This window comes from Physeter macrocephalus, chromosome 2 (assembly GCF_002837175.3).
Source record: "Physeter macrocephalus isolate SW-GA chromosome 2, ASM283717v5, whole genome shotgun sequence".
NCBI classification, from domain to species: domain Eukaryota; kingdom Metazoa; phylum Chordata; class Mammalia; order Artiodactyla; family Physeteridae; genus Physeter; species Physeter macrocephalus.
Window position 1 is genome coordinate 7,188,826 of NC_041215.1, and position 13,576 is coordinate 7,202,401.

At 36.3% G+C, this 13,576-nt stretch overlaps 1 protein-coding gene and 1 non-coding gene across 2 annotated transcripts in view; both read left to right on the plus strand.

The window, feature by feature from the left end:
- The window catches only part of FAF2 (Fas associated factor family member 2), a 59,777-nt gene that overhangs the window by 7,392 nt on the left and 38,809 nt on the right, over positions 1 to 13,576 (plus strand). The window lies entirely within an intron of this gene.
- TRNAD-GUC (transfer RNA aspartic acid (anticodon GUC)) lies at positions 8,640 to 8,712 on the plus strand. Its single transcript has one exon. It is a non-coding gene; the product is annotated as a tRNA-Asp (tRNA).

The window sequence follows — 13,576 nt, forward strand, 5'->3', positions numbered from 1 at the left end:
CTGTTGTGGCCTCTCCCGTTGTGGAGCACAGGCTCCGGACGCGCAGGCTCAGCGGCCATGGCTCACGGGCCCAGCCGCTCCGCGGCATGTGGGATCCTCCCAGACCGGGGCGCGAACCTGGTTCTCCTGCATCGGCAGGCGGACGCGCAACCACTGCGCCACCAGGGAAGCCCTGTATACCAGTTTTTGTTTGGACACATTTTCAGTTCTCCTAGGAGTAGAATTGCTGGGTCACATGGTACCTCTGTTTAACTTTTTGAGAAATTGCCAGTTTTTCCAATGCACTTATACCATTTTCCCTACCAGTAGTATGTAAAGGTTCCAGTTTCTCCACATCTGCACTAACATTTGTTAATCATCCATCTTTGAAACCATCCTAGTAAGCCTGAGGTGTTAATCTCGTTTAATCTCGTTTTGATTTGCATTTCCCTAATGACTGAAAAGATGGTTGAGCATCTTTTCATATGCTTATTGGCCATTTGTGTGTCTTTTGGAGATACAAAATCAAATCTTTTGCCCATTTTTTAAAAATTGAAGTGTAGTTAACTTACAGTGTGTTTCAGGTGTACAGCAAAATGATCCAGTTATATTTTTTTCAGATATTTTTTCCATTATAGGTTATTACAAGGTACTGAATATAGTTCCCTGTGTTACACAGTAAATCCTTGTTGCTTATATGTTTTATGTATGGTAGTTTGTATCTTTTAATCCCATACTCCTAATTTATCCCTCCCCTTTCTTCTTTTCCCCTTTGGTAACCATAAGTTTGTTTTCTATGTCTGTGAATCTGTTTCTGTTTTGTATATAGATTCATTTGTACTTTTTTTTAGATTCCACATATGTGATATCATATAATATTTGTCTTTCTCTGTCTCACTTCACTTAGTATGATATTCTCTAGGTCCATGTTGCTGCAAATGGCAATATATCATTCTTTTTTATGGCTGAGTACTATTCCATTTTGTGTGGGTATGTGTGTGTATATACACACTACATCTTTTTTTTTAACTGAAGTATAGTTGGTGTACAATATTATATAAGCTACAGGTATACAGTGTAGTGGTTTGCAAGTTTTAAAGGTTATACTCCAATTATAGTTATTATAAAATATTGGCTATATTCCTCGTGTTGTACAATATATCCTTGTAGCTTATTTTACACATAGTTGTTTGTACCTCTTAATCCCCTGTCCTTATATCACTCCTTCCCCCTTCTCCCCACTGGTAACCACTAGTTTGTTCTCTATATTGGAGAGTCTCCTTTTTTGTTATATTCACTAGTTTATAGTATTTTTTAGATTCTACATATAAGTGATATCATACAGTATTTGTCTTTCTCTGTCTGACTTATTTAACTTCGCATAATACCTTCCAAGTCCATCCATGTTGCTGCAAGTGGCAAAAACTTCACCCTTTTTTATAGCCAAGTAGTATTCCATTGTGTATGTATACCACATCTTCTTTATCCATTCATCTGTTGATGGACACTTAGTTTGCTTCCATATAGTGGCAATTGTAAATAATGCTGCTGTGAACATTGGGGTATATGTATCTTTTCAAATTGGTGTGGGTTTTTGTGTTTTTGGATATATACCCATCAGTGGAATTGCTGGGTGGTATGGTAGTTCTATTTTTAGTTTTTTGAGAAACCTCCATACAGTGGAGGTTTCCCACAGTGGCTGCACCAATTTACTTTCCCACCAACAGTGTATAAGGTTTCTCTTTTCTCTACATCCTCTCCAACATCTGTTATTTGTGTTCTTTTTGATAATAGCCCTTCTGACAGGTGTGAGGTGATACCTCATTGTGGTTTGATTTGCATTTCTCTAATAACTAGTGATACTTGAGCACCTTTTCATGTGCCTGTTGTCCATCTGTGTGTCTTCTTTGGAGAAATGTCCATTTTGGTCTTCTGCCCTTTTTAAAAATAAATTTATTTATTTATGGCTGGCTGGCTGGCTGGCTGTGTTGGGTCTTAGTTGCAGCACATGGTATCTTTATTGTGGCACACGGGATCTTTGTTGTGTCACTTGGGCTTCTCTCTAGTTGTGGCACCCAGGCTCCAGGGCACGTGGGCTCTGTAGTTGTGGCATGCAGGCCCCAGAGCGCATGGGCTCTGTAGTTTGCGGCACGGGGGCTCTCTAGTTGAGGTGTACGAGCTCAGTAGTTGTGGCATGCAGACTTAGTTGCCCCATGGCATGTGGGATCTTAGTTCCCCAACCAGGGATCGAACCCGTGTCCCCTGCATTGGAAGGCGGATTCTTTGCCACTGGACCACTGGTGAAGTCCCTGCCCATTTTTTGATTGGGTTGTTTGTTTTTTTGATATTGGGTTGTATCAGATGTTCGTATATTTTGGATGTTAACCCCTTGTCAGTCACATCATTTGCAAATATTTTCTACCATTCCGTAGGTTGTCCTTTCGTTTTTTTGACGGTTTCCTTTGCTGTGCAATAGCCTTTAAGTTTGATTAGGTCCCATTTGTTTATTTTTGTGTTTATTTCTTTTGCCTTGGGAGACTGACGTAAGAAAATATTGCTGTGATTTATGTTCGAGTATGTTTTGCCTAGGTTCTCTTCTAGGAGTTTCATGGCATCATGCGTTATATGTAGGTCTTTAAACTATTTTTATTTTTGTTTATGGTGTGAGGGAGTGTTCTAATTTCATAGTAGCTGTCCAGCTTTCCCAACACCACTTGTTGAAGAGACTGTCTTTTCCCATTGTATATTCTTGCCTCCTTTGTCATTGATTAATTGACTGTAGGTGTGTGGGTTTATTTTTGTCCTTTGCCCATTTTTTTTACTTGGGCTATTTGTCTTTTGTTGTTGGGTTGTTAAGAGTTCTTTATATATCCTGAATACAAGTCCTTTATCAGATATATCATTAGCAAAAATATTCTCCCATTCTGTGGGTTGTCTTTTCACTTAGTCGTGTCTTTTGAAGTTTTTTAATTTCATGAAGTCTGGTTTAATGTTTTATCTTTTGTTGCTTGTGCTTTGGTCATGTCTTAGAAACCATGGTCTAATCCAGGGTTACAAAGATTTACACCTGTTTTAAGACTTTAGTAGTTTCAGCTCTTACATATAAGGTCTGATCCATTTTTAGTTAATGGATATGAGGTGGGGGTCCAACTTCATTCATTTGGTTGTGGATATCCAGTATTCCCAACACCATTTCTTGAAAAGATTATTCTTTCCCTATTGAATAACCTTGAAACCCTTGTTTAAGATCAGTTGACCATAACTAAAGGTTTATTTCTGGATTCGTTTCTGTTCCATTGATCTGTATCTACCCTTATCTGTATCTACACTGTCTTGACTATTGCAGTTGTGGAATAAGTGTGAAATCAGGAAGTATGAGTCCTCCAACTTTGTTCTTTTTCAAAAGTGTTTCGGCTATTCTGGATCCCTTTCATTACCAAATAAATTTTGGGATCACCTTGTCAATTTCTGCAAAAAAAGGCAGCTGGGTCTTTGATAGGGATTGCTGTTAACTCTAGATCAATATGGGGAGCATTGCCATCTTAACAATATTAAGTCTGTCAATCCATGAATATAGATTTATTTAAGTCATCTTTAGTTTCTCTCGGTGTTTTGTAGTTTTCTGTGTACAGATTTTGCACTTCTTTTATTAAGTGTATTCATACGTATTTTATTCTTTTTGAAGGTACTGGGAAAGGAAATGTTTTCTTAATTTTATTTTCAGGTTGTTCATTACTACCATATAGAAATATAACTGATTCTTGTATATTGATCTCATATCGTACAACCTGGTTGAACTCATTATTAGTTCTCTGTTAGTTTTTTTGTAAATTTCTTAGTTTTTTCTATATACAAGATTATGTCATCTGTGAATAGATAGTTTTATTTCTTTTTTTTTTTCCTTCTTGCTTAGTTTTAGTATAATGTTGAATAAAAATTGCAAGAGTAAACATCTTTGTCTTGTTCCTGATCTTAGGAGGAAATCCTCAGTCTTTGACCATTATTACGTTAGCTGCAAGTGTTTCTTAGATCAGGGTGACGAAGTTCCCTTCTATTCCCAGTTAAATTTTTATCCTGAAAGGGTGTCTTGGGTTCTTAAAAGGTTTATATGAGACAATGCAAGTAAAGTACCTGATAAATACTAGGGCTCTATCAAAAAAAGGGGCAGTTTTGGAGAATGTTCAGTTGTACACATGTTCTGTTACATTTCTCTTTATTTTTCCAGGGAATATTTAATAAAGGGTAGAACTGAAAATTTGAAAAACTGTCATCCTTTTTTAAAACTGGAATTAGAAGATAAGAAACACTTAAAAAGTAGCCTAACGTATACTCGAAGGAGTGCAAGTCCTCTTCAAAAAGGATACATATAGAAAATATTTTATATACAGAAGACTTGTCTGATATTTTTCAAATTTACAGAATTAACCCTGTAATTTGGGAATTTAAAGTGTTGACAGTTAAACTTTGTAAAGTTTTTTCACTTGAAAATTCAAATTTAGCTTAGTTTTAGTATCCTTAGATACATTTTCCACAAGATTAGCATTAATACATTATATTTCATTAGCTTTTGCCTAACCTTTTCATACAAAATGATGACATTCTGACGCTGTCATCCCTTCTTCATTTGTTAATACGGATAAAGATATATGTTCCCTCACCTGTTTAGTTACACCGAGTTATAGTATATATATAATAAAGGCAGGATAAACATTTGATCCTTTCGATTATTTATAGTTTTTAAATAATTAGTTGATTCCTAGCATCCTATGAAGTAACCATCGAGATTTTTTTTTAATTTTATTTATTTATTTATTTATTTATTTTTGGCTGTGTTGGGTCTTCGCTGCTGCGCATGGGCTTTCTCTATTTGAGGCGAGAAGGGGCTACTCTTTGTTGTGGTGCGCAGGCTTCTCGTTGTGGTGGCTTCTCTTGTTGCGGAGCACAGGCTCTAGGCGCATGGGCTTCAGTAGTTGTGGCATGTGGGCTCTAGAGTGAAGGCTCAGTAGTTGTGGCGCATGGGCTTAGTTGCTCTGTGGCATGTGAGATCTTCCCGGCCCAGGGCTCGAACCCATGTCCCTTACATTGGCAGGTGGATTCTGCTTTAGAACAAAGTGAATCAGCTATACATATACATATATCCCCATATCTCCTCCGTCTTGGGTCTCCCTCCCACCCTCCGTATCCCACCCCTCTAGGTGGTCACAAAGCACTGAGTTGATCTCCCTGTGCTATGTGGCTGCTTCCCACTAGCTATCTATTTTACATTTGGTAGTATATATATGTCCATGCCACTCTCTCACTTCGTCCCAGCGTACCCTTCCCCCTCCCCCTGTCCTCAAGTCCATTCTCTACGTCTGCGTCTTTGTCTTTATTCCTGTCCTGCCCCTAAGTTCTTCAGAACCTTTTTTTTTTTTTTTTAATTTCTATATATATGTGTTAGCATATGATATTTGTTTTTCTCTTTCTGACTTACTTCACTCTGTATGACAGACTCTAGGTCCAACCACCTCACTACAAATAACTCAATTTTGTTTCTTTTTATGGCTGAGTAATATTCCATTGTATATATGTGCCACATCTTCTTTATCTATTCATTTGTCGATGGACACTTAGGTTGCTTCCGTGTCCTGGCTATTGTAAATAGAACTGCAGTGAACATTGTGGCACTTGAGTCTTTTTGAATTATGGTTTTCTCAGGGTATATGCCCAGTAGTGGGATTGCTGGGTCGTATGGTAGTTCTATTTCTAGTTTTTTAAGGAACCTCCATACTGTGCTCCATAGTGGCTGTATCAATTTACACTCCCACCAACAGTACAAAAGGGTTCCCTTTTCTCCACACCCTCTCCAGCATTTACTGTTTGTAGATTTTTTGATGATAGCCATTCTGACTGGTATGAGGTGATACCTCATTGTAGTTTTGACTTGCATTTCTCTAATGATTAGCGATGTTGAGCATTCTTTCATGTGTTTGTTGGCAGTCTGTATATCTTCTTTGGAGAAATGTCTGTTTAGGTCTTCTGCCCGTTTATGGGTTGGGTTCTTTGTTTTTTTTTATATTGAGCTGCATGAGCTGCTTGTAAATTTTGGACATTAATCCTTTGTCAGTTGCTTCATTTGCAAATATTTTCTCCCATTCTGAGGGTTGTCTTTTCGTCTTGTTTATGGTTTCCTTTGCTGTGCAAAAGCTTTTAAGTTTCATTAGGTCCCATTTGTTTACCACTGAGATTTTTAAAATTTGAATTGTAGATTTTTAAAATTTGCAGTGAACTCATGGATGTAAATATATTTAACGTATCACATTTCATTGCCATTGTGCTTATTAAGGCTTAGGTTGTGCCATCTTTGACAGTTGTGAGTCTATTTAGATTGGCTCCTGATGACTTTTATTTTTTAGGAAATCCTAGTATTTACATAATTTTATTTTTTCAGAGTCACAGAAAAGATTTTCCGTTTGAATTTTTAATTTGGAAGAGCCTTGTATTATTGTTCCTGAAGACTTTTATCATATTGTCATGGCCCCAGTAGTCCTTGATAAGTTTTTAGCTTTTTGACATCGTAAGATGTTTGAGTCATCTTGTGCATTTTCTAGAATCAGGCATTTCTCCAGGAAACCTTGTTACTTTTTGGTAAGAAATTATATTTAGATGCCACAGGTCTGGTAGCTATGAATTAACAGAACTAGGAAATACATATAATATATAGTACAGACACACACATATGTTTGTATTTATTTAATTCATGATAAAACAATTTGATATTTCCAATTCAAATTCAGGACTGCCAATTCAAATTCACCCCTACATTTTACCTCTCTTCTTTCTCCATACCAAAAAATTTGGTTCTTAATGAGATTAACATGATTATTCATTTGCCTTATCACATAATCAACACTTTGTCTCAAAATAATAATACCCTTGCTAGTAACAACAATATGATTATTTAAAACAATTTAAGCCCTTTTATTGCAGAATGCATAGTCAGTTTACTGTGTTTTAAAGTTATGTGGGATAATTTCATTTTGTATAGTTATGCTACCAACTCTACATTTTTGCTTCTGATGTTTAGGAATTGCTGCTGCTGCTTTTTCTAAATTTTGTTTTATAAAACAGCTACATGTAAAGTCAAATCTACATGTAACAATATATTTAGAGAACTCTAACTTCTCTTCTTCTCTCTTATACCCTGTTCCCTTCCTTCCCCTGCAGAGAAGCTTAGAATTAAAAAACAAACAAACAAACAAAACCTTTCATTTAAAAAATCTAAGTAATATATATATTTGTGGACCCCTCCCTTTTAAAAAAGATAAATGGTGATGTATATTACACACTTTTCTCCAACTGTCTTTTATACCTATTATCTCCTGGTGATCACTGCATAGCAATATAGGGATTTATTTCTCTTAAGTATTTACAGCTGTATAATACTGTATTGTATGGACATACCATAATTTAGATTGATGGATATTTGGGTTATTTCTCGTCTTTTGCTGTAATAAATAATACAGCAATAAGTAGCCTTGTGTACCAACATTTTATTTTTTGCTAGTGTGTCTTTGGGATAAATTCTTAGAAAGATTTCTGGGTCAAAGGATTAAATGCTTATATATATATATATATATGAATATGTAGTGTTGCTAGATGTTGCCAAATTTTCCTACATGAGGATTGTACCATTTTGTATTCCCACTAGCAATGTATGAGGCCCCCGGCAACCTCACCAACAGAGTGTGTTGTCAAACTCAGTATAGTTTTAATTTATTTTTTCCTTATGAGTGAGGTTGATCAACTTTTCATATATATAAGGGCCATTTGAGTTTATTTTTCTATGAATCCTCCACTTTTTCTTACCCACTTTTGTAGCAAGTTATCCTTTTTCTTCTGGTATTTTTTTGGGTTTTTTGGGGGGGGCGGGTTGTCTTTTTGTTTGGTTTTTGGTTTTTTTGGCCATGCTGCATGGCATGCAGGATCCCAGTGCCCGACCAGGGATCAAACCCATGCCCCCCTGGGAGTGGAAGTGTGGAACCCCAACCACTGGACTGCCAGGGAAGTCCCATCCTTTTTCTTCTGTATTTTAAAAAGTCTTTATATATTAGGAATATTAACTCTTCACCTATGAAATAAGTTGCAAATGTCATTCCCAGTTCTTTCACTTGGCACATGCTGGGTTTTTTGCCATACACATGTTGTTTTTAAACTTTTTATACACTCAAAAGTTGATTTGTATAATACACAATCTTTTCCCTTATTATGAATTTTGAGTCATGGTTAAAGTCTTCCCCACATTCAGGCAGGAGAAGAATTCACTTGTGTTTTCTTCTAACACTTGTATGGTTGGACTCTTAAAATTCAGCAATAAAGAAGCAACTCAGTTAAATGGGCAAAAGATCTGAACAGATCATACCAAAGAAGATATACAGGAGATGGTAAATAAACATATGAAAAGATGCTCAACATCAAATATCATTAAGGAATTGCAAATTAAAACATCAGTGAGATAACCACCACACACCTGTTAGAATGGCTAAAATCTAAAACACCAAATGCTGACAAGGATATGGAACAACAGAAACTCATCCATTGCTGGTGAGAATACAAAACAGTACAGCCACTTTGGAACAGTTAGGCAGTTTCTTACAAAAATAAACATAGTCTTGGGAAATTCCCTGGTGGTCCAGTGGTTAGGACTCCGCACTGTCACTGCTGAGGGCCCAGGTTCAATCCCTGGTTTCGGAACTAAGATCCCACAAGCCGCAGGGCCAAAAAAAAAAAAGTAAACATAGGCTTACCATATGATCAGCATATCATGCTCCGAGATATTTACCTAAGTGAAATAAAAACTTATGTCCACACAAAAGCCTGTACACAAGGCTGCCTGTAGCAGCCTTATTCACAATTGCCAAAAACTTGGAAGAAACGAAGATGTGCTTCAGTATGTTAATGGATAAACAAACTGGTACATGCATACAATAAAATATTATTCAGTGAAAAAGAAATGCATTATCAAGCCATGAAAAGATGCAGAGGAACCTTAGATGAATATTGCTGAGTGAAAGAAATCAGTCCAAAAAGGCTCTATACGTGACTCCAACTATATGCCATTCTAGAAAAGGCAAAACTATAGAGATAGTATAAAGATCGGTGGTTGCCAGGGATGGGGGTTAGAGGGGAGGGAAGAATAGATGGAGCACGGGATTTATAGGGCAGTGGAACTATTCTTTATGACACTATGATGATAGCTACATGACCTTATGTATTTGTCAAGACCCATAGAATGTCCAGCACAAAGAGTGAACCCTAATGTAAACTGTGGACTTTCGTTAATAATAATGTACAGTTTATAACAAATGTACACAACACTGTAAGATGTTAGTAATAGGGGGAAGTGAGTGTTGGGGAGGGAGAGTATGGGAACTCTCCATACTTTCTTTTCAATTTTTCTGTGAACCTAAAACTGTTCTAAGAAATAAGGTCTCGTAAGTTTTTTTTTTTTTAAAAACTATCTTTTGCTCGTTGTTTTGAGATGCCTTTTTCAATACTAAATTCCTTATGCAGTTGGGTCTGTTTCTCAATTTTCTGTTCCATTGGTCTTATATATACTACTCATAATTGTAGAGGCTTATAGTATATTTTAATCTGGAGGGCTGGTCTCCCCTGTTGCTCTTTTTCAGGGTTTTCCCAGATTTTCTTGCTTACTTTTTCAAAAGAACTTTATTCAGCTTCTCAAAATTGAAATTTTATTAAATTTATAAAATGAATTTGAGGGGGTGTGATTGACATCTTTATGTTGTTGAATCTTCTTATTCAAGAACACAGTTATTGTCCTCTCAGAAGCTTTTTGACAAACTGATTCAGTAGTGCTTGTTAGGCTTCTGTCTATTTGTTACATTTTTATGTAACAATCACAGGCATTTATGATCAAGTTGGTTCAAGTTTGGGGTTATTTCTTCAGAATGGGCTAGGCATCCCTGTTTGTTTTTGCACTCCTTTAAGTGTTTCAAGGAATAACATTTGTGTAATTGGCAGAGTAGTATAAAAGAATATCTGTACTACAGATATTCTTTTAGAAGCATATCTTTGAGGTGGATATTGATAAAGATTAATTCTGTCAATTTTCTTTTGAGCCAGTTGAGGGTCATTTGACATATTTAGGAAATCTTAGTGGCTATTTCTCCATATTATATTTTTCCTTAAAATGAATAGCAAAAAATAGTAACATAATAAAATTGAAGATTTGATGTTAAATGCTTCCTCTGTGTACGTGTGTTTTTAAACTACCGTTTGGTGAGAGTGCCAGAAATGATAAATAGCAAAATCACTATGAGCACTGAGGTGCCTCTTGGCTTTGGATTTTCCCACCAAGGAAATTTTGAAAATGTTTTCAGTTTCCTGGTATAAATTTAGAAGAGGAAATATTTTCATGCTAAGTATCTGGGGAATTCTTTTTCAGTATGTATGCATGTATATATGTATTAGTATTTATAAATTCCTGTTGGAGTTAAATAAGTGAAACCAAAAAATCCACTACCCTAAATTAACCCTCCACTCTATCTGCATTGCCTCTACCCTAGTTTACACTTCATTTCCCCTTTGGAATATTTCAGTAACTATACCAGTGCCCCTAATTTCAAGTCTCTGTCCTCTTCAATTCAGCCTTCTTACTCTTTCCAGAATAATCTTTCTAGCAAAGATTTGATTGTGTCACTAAGATTTTTCATTTGCTTTGCATTGATTAAAGCAGCATGAAATCTTTCTTTGCATCTCATGATCTGACCCATATTTCACTGTCCAACTCCATAATTCTACCCTTTCCATTTCTATTCCATTGATATTTTTCAGTTCCCTTAACATGGCGTTCTTTCTTATGCCTCTGTGCTTCCATGCATACTCCTCTATTGCCCTGAAACACCTCCTTCTGCTAGTTTTCAGCTCAGAACTCTGATACCATCCCGAGTTCCCTGGAAGACTTGGATTTGTTTATTACTGGTGTATAGTTTATTTACATGTCTTTTTTTTTTTTTTTTTTTGGCTGCATTGGGTCTTCATTGCTGCGCATGGGCTTTCTCTAGTTGTGGCAAGCGGGGGCTGCTTTTCATTGTGGTGTGCAGGCTTCTCATTGCAGTGGCTTCTCTTGTTGGTAGCACGGGCTCTAGGCACGCAGGCTTCAGTAGTTGTGGCACGTGGGCTCAGTAGTTGTGGCTCACAGGCTGTAGAGCACAGGCTCAGTAGTTGTGGCTCATGGGCTTAGTTGCTCTGCGGCATGTGGGATCTTCCCGGCCCAGGGCTCGAACCCACGTCCCCTGCGTTGGCAGGCAGATTGTTAACAACTGCGCCACCAGGGAAGTCCCTATTTACATGTCTTTTTACGCCACAAAATTATTGGGGATCAGGACTGTGATTTCTTTGTGGTGCTTGCTGCATGATGCTCAATTAATATTTGTTGAGTGAATTTAATAACTCACCAGAAATTTCACTTAACCAGAGGGGTTTTGTTTTAGTTGTTGTTGTTCTTGATGTTGTTTCTCTTTCTTTGTTAAAGCAGTTCCAGCAGCTTTAAGTATCCTATTTTTAGGAGGAAGGGAAAAACAAAAATTCCAGTTAGCCATATTCTCATCTTTGCAGCATGATGTAGGGGAAAGAGCTCCATATTAGGAATTGCACCATTTGAGATCTTGACAGTTAATTAATCCCTCTAGGCCTCAGTTTCCATATCTGCAAAATGACTCTGATATTTCTAACTTTCCAGGGTTGTTTTAAGCGTGGATAAGAAAGCACATACTACAGTGCTTGGCTCATAGATGCTTAATAAATAATTGAATCTAAATCATGGAGCATTTTATAATGCCAAGTTTTGAGGCTGAAAAGTATAATTAAATTTAAAAGTAAATTATTAACATTTTGTCACTTGACATTAGATTATACATATATAGATACATGTATGTATGTATGTATATATACATACATATACAAATCTCATGCATGTCAAGTTTTGGAAGTATAATTTCATGCTATTTTGAAACATATACAGTGGCAGATATTGTTGGCTTCGAGGGTGGGGAGGGAACAGGGAAGGCCAGATTCTCAGATGATGTTTTGGAAGACTAGTAAAGTTTGGTGCCTTTGTAATGTTTCTCATAAAGAAGAAAACAATAACACCTTTATGTCTTCCTAAACAACTTTTCTGCTTGATTCTGAGTAGCTGAGTCACATTAGGAAAGGTTGAATAAGGCCAAAGTGGTTTTTGTTTGTTTTTTAGTGGAATTAAGTGTGTTAAATGAAATAATAGATACAGAAATAGGAACTTAGTGAAAGGTAATTTATTTGATTCCCAGAAAACAAAGTAATCTGATTGTAGTACTTTAGAACCTTTTAGTCAAATTCAAGTTCATCTCACAACACACTACAAATGTCTTTTTCTCCCAATTTTTAAAATGTGGCAAAATACACATAAAAGTTACCATCTTAACCATTTTTTAAGCGTACAATTTAGTGATAACTAATACATTCATAATGCTGTGCAACCATCATTATCATTCATCTCCATAACTCTTTTCATCTTGTAAAAGTGAAACTATACCCATTAGACAATAACTTCCCATTTCCCCCTCCTCCAGCCCCTGGCAGCCACCGTTCTACTGTCTTTCTCTATGATTTTGAGTACTCTAAATACGTCATTTAAGTGGAACCATACAGTATTTGTCTTTTTGTGACTGGCTTGTTTTTCTTAGCATAATGTTCTCAAAGTTCATCCATGTTGTAGGATATTGCAGAATTTTCTCCTTTTTGAAGGCTGAATAATATTCCATTGTATGTGTATCTCACATTTTGCTTATTCCACTCATTTGTCAACAGACACTGAGTTGTTTCCTATCTTAGCTACTGTGGATAATAATGCTGCTCTGAACATGGGTGTACATACACAGAAGTGGAATTGCTGTGTCATATAGTAGTTCTGTTTTTGATTTATTGATGCACCGCACACTGTTTTCCACAATCGTACCATTTTACATTTCCACCAGTGTTGCACAAGGGTTCCAATTTCTCCACATCCCAGCCAGCACTTTTCATTTCCTGTTTTTTCAATAGTAGCTGTCCTAACAGGTGTTAAATGGTAGCTTATAGTTTTGATTTGCATTTCCCTAATGATTAGTGATGTTGAACATCTTTTTATATGTTTATTGGTTATTCGTATATCTTCTTTGGAGAAATGTCTATTCAAGTCCTTTGCCCAATCAAGTTGTTTATTTTTTTGTTGTTTTAAGAGTTCTCTATATTCTGGATATTAATCCCTTATCAGATATACAGTTTGCAAATATATTCTCCCATTCTGTGGGTTGACTTCTTACTCTGGGTAGTGTCTTTTGTTGTACAAATTTTTAAAATTTTCATGAAGTCTAGTTTGTCTCTCTTCTTTTGTTGTCTTTGCCTTTGGTGTCACATTCAAGAAATCATTGCCAAATCCAGTGTCAGGAAGTTTTTAGCTTATGTTTTCTCCTAAGAGTTTTATAATTTTAGGTTTTACATTTGGGTCATGGATCCATTTTGAGTTAATTTTTGTATATGGTATTAGGTAAATGAGTAGGAAAAACACACTCCTCCT